General features: G+C 35.7%; 1 non-coding gene across 1 annotated transcript; it reads left to right on the top strand.

Annotated features, from left to right (window-relative positions):
• Positions 1-3,120: 3,120 nt before the first annotated feature.
• trnaf-gaa (transfer RNA phenylalanine (anticodon GAA)) lies at positions 3,121-3,193 on the top strand. The gene has a single exon. It is a non-coding gene; the product is annotated as a tRNA-Phe (tRNA).
• The last annotated feature ends 880 nt before the right edge of the window (positions 3,194-4,073 follow it).

Here is a 4,073-nt window from a genome sequence, read left to right on the forward strand (position 1 = left end):
GCAGTGTTGCCTCTTTTGAATGACGAATACACACTACCGCCACCTCCTGGTAAGGAGAGTTATTGCCACTCACGCATGCGCAGTTCTCTGGTGACTGCCTGGTGTGTCAGGGCATTTAGGCTAAAATATCTTCAGTAATTAATAAGCTGTAATTACAAACCGTTGACGTTTTTTTTTTAAGCTTTTCAAACCCTTAACCCACAACATTAAGTAGTGGATGCCAAATGAGTTGCATTCGTTTGCTTCCTCGTTTAATCCATGCAACCTGGTTCCTATCCAAGTCAACCAATTAAATAATTTCTGCCTCCAAGACATTGAGATGTAATCAAACAATTAACAGCCCGTTTTTATTTAGTTAATTTACTAATTTCCTTTCTCATTGGATCCTGTCCTCTGTGATCGAGCAACAGGTGAATCCATCCACAAGCTACCGGCACTTGTTCATTCTTCTTCTTTCATACACTTTAGAAAGGTAGATAAAAGGGAAGCGATGGCTTCGTGATGCATTTGAAAACATGTGAAATGGTTATAGTAAAGGAGATGCAGTAGTATTGGAAAGCTGCTCTTTTGGTGCACAGATTGCTTGTTTACTGTACACCACAATTCACGTGAGAAAAGTATGATGTGAGAAATAATCACATTTCTCCCCAGAAGTCCTCGGTGGCTGACTTCCTGCTGGGGATTTGGGGTTTCGTTTTTTATTTGAAAGCTGTTACATTTTCTGAGGAGATGTGTAGGCAGTGCAGTTAAACTGGAGGTGTGTGTAGTCTAAGCTGTGAAGCACGTAAAGACACAACTCCACATCTAAAGGGCTTATCTGAACACATCCAGATGGCTGTGGTTCTCTGCTCTCCGAGGGAAGATACATCGCTCAGGATGTTTTTATGTAGCGGAAAGAGGCAGAAGATAAAATAAATGGAAGAGATGAAAGACTCCTACCTTTATTAATACAGTCACATGACACTGTTGGGGGAGTGACCAATAAATAATGAGCACTTTTTCAGCACTTTCAACAAAATATTATGATCATTATATTAGTCTCAAAGCATGCAAACAATCTACTTTGTTTTCCGTCTTGCATTGATTTAGAGTTCAATTGTTGATGAATAACTTTTCTTTTTACAATTTTCATAAGCGATGAATTGCTTCAGTCGATCCTGAATTATAAACAAATGATATTAGTTCCAACTTCTCAACTGTAAGGATTTGATGCTTTGTTGTATATAAAGAAGAATTTAAATAATGGTTATTTTGAACACATTCACATTTGAATGAAATCGGCAAATAAGTACATTCATCATAAATCATCCTATGCTGTGCTTTTATGGGTTTCAAAAAACATCAGCGTACTTGCTGTATCTTTCTTTTGTTTGTGGGTTTCTTCTTCAAACATGACTCCAGCTTTCTTGAAAAACACCTTTTAAAAACATTTTAGTGACACGTTCATTTTGGTTTCCAGTTCTTTAGGTACACATAAAACCCCCAATAAATCATTAAGGTTTTAACATTTAGTTTCTATATTTAAAAAAATGTATAAGAGCAGCTTGAGCCTAATTTTTCTCTGCTTTTGAATATCCATTGCATTCTACCAACTGATTGTTTTTATATTCATTTACTATTTTATCCTGATTGTCTATACATATACAGTAAAACCATATTTTTTTGTATTTTTTCCAGTTGAGTGGTCGAGTACTATTTATTTGTATTGCTAGCACTCAGCATATCTTCTGCTTGTTGAAGTGTGTCATGTTAATTAAACTGCATGAATCTCTCTTTCGTCTCTCATTGATGACCATACAGTGTGACCCTCTTACCTCCTCTCCATGAGAAGGTCATCAAAGCGGAGGGTCAACCTGCTGCAGAGCGCAGGTAAGAGTGATCTCCATGTGTGTGTTTCATATTTCCTATCATGAGGCATGGTTTTATGATATGTTTCTATATATTTTCATCTTTTCATGTCTTCGGCAGACCTGTTGGCGATACATTTAGGTCCAGGTCCTGTTTCATGCATTCAATATCTTGCATAATATATAATAAAATACTCAGACGAGGTCAAAATGCTAGAACATTTGAAAGACCAAGCACATTTTTTTCTTCTTCTGAGAAAGCAGAAAAGGTAGGCAAAAAGTATAATTGACCAGGGGTGTCAAACTCAATTTCATCGCGGGCCACATTAGCATTATGGTTGCACTCAAAGGGCCGGTTGTAACTTTAAGAATATATACATTATTGCCTCTGCATTGGATTATTATCGGATAGGGTAATAACTTCATAATTAACTACGTCTGAATGCAGAAGTATAGGGCAAATAATTGCAAGTCTCTTCAGTGCGCATGTCACAAAATGAGATGCATTGTGGGACATGTTGTTTATTGGCAATGTGCTTCTGTAACCGTATAATAAACATATTATATTCTTTGCAAGCCCGGATTTGGCCCCCGGGCCTTGAGTTTGACACCCCTGCCTTAGACACATAAAAGACAACATCATGACATAAGTGAGGGTGCATTAAACAATAAAAGAATTGACTATAAATGTATAAAAGTAGTTAATAGACAAGGAGTCTCTGGTTTTGGTAACTATAAGTTCCTGTTTGTTATGATTTCTGACCTCAACTTTATAATGCCTAAAGATTTATATAGTTAACCTCACAAGACATGTGCAATATGATCCATGTGGGTTTTTTTTCTCTGTCTTTGGTGGCCACATGCTTTTTGAAGTTCATTGCAGCTGATTGTAGCTGATTGTAGCACTGGAGCTCAACAATGAAGCATATCTTATGTTATCTTAAACAATAAATAAAATAAAGTTCACGTTATATTTTAGAAAAAAGCAATAATACAGAAATGATTAAAGTTTCCACTGCTGATGCTATTTTTAATAACTGATATTTACCTTTTAAGTTTTAATGTATTGCTTTTTTAAATTAAACTTTCACCAGTTATTATGGATATTTATATTCACATACAGATACATAATAAATGTCTTGTGTAACTGTGTAACCGCTGACTGACAATAGTGTGTCTCTCCTGTTTCTGAACTGAGGGGACAGTGTAGAGCAGTGATCTGTGTGAAGTCATAGATCTGATCAGACTAACCTTTGACCTCCCTTCACAGACCGCCGAAATAGCTCAGTTGGGAGAGCGTTAGACTGAAGATCTAAAGGTCCCTGGTTCGATCCCTGGTTTCGGCAGCAGTTTTGGTGAGCTGTGATTTCTATGAATTTCTACCCAAGGAAAAATCGGTCTGTCAATCAAATACTACCCACAGATTTCAGTGGCGCTGTTCATGCATAGTTTAACAGTTAGATATGTAACAACAAATGACTAAATCCTCACATCTCTGTGTGACAAAACACAAACAAATGTGTACACATGTGTGATTTACTTTATTGAGAACAACTGGAATCCACAAAATATATTTATTTGAGAAAAAGGGGAACAAAATGGCTACTACTTATTAACAAAATCCACAAAAACGGTCACTCCAGTGAATGAAAACATTGAAGCAGAATTGTTTTATTAGTACCGCATGTGGGAAATCTACGCTATAACAACAGCAAAAGTATAGTGCAGATGAAGTGAAAAGACTAGACTTACATACTATATAAATAAGTAGGCACATGTTATTAATAATAAAAAACACAATAAGTAAAAACAAATAACAGATAAGTACACCATGGTTAAAAAAAACATGTAGCAGTTTATTCTTTAAAAAAGTGACCGTATACAAACAAATACAGATAACTTACATGTGCAGCACGTTTTCTCAACATGAGAGTGCTTTATAATATACATCACATCAAATCACAATATATTGAGATTATCAATAAGACATTTTTTAAGGTAAAGTACCACAAATTCTGACTTCTTAAATGAATAATTATTTGCTGGTTTTCTTACTGTAATCCTCTACGATATAATAATAATATATAAAATGTTGTATTGTAGTTATGTCAAACTTGGTCCTTTGTACTCACTTACTAGAGGACAGGACAACAGCGAGAGACAAATCCATCCACTAAAAGAGTGTGGGAAACATGTTAAACTGCAGTGGGACAAAACAAACATGAG

The sequence above is a fragment of the Notothenia coriiceps genome, unplaced genomic scaffold, assembly GCF_000735185.1.
Source record: "Notothenia coriiceps isolate Sejong01 unplaced genomic scaffold, NC01 NC01_scaffold00032812, whole genome shotgun sequence".
NCBI classification, from domain to species: domain Eukaryota; kingdom Metazoa; phylum Chordata; class Actinopteri; order Perciformes; family Nototheniidae; genus Notothenia; species Notothenia coriiceps.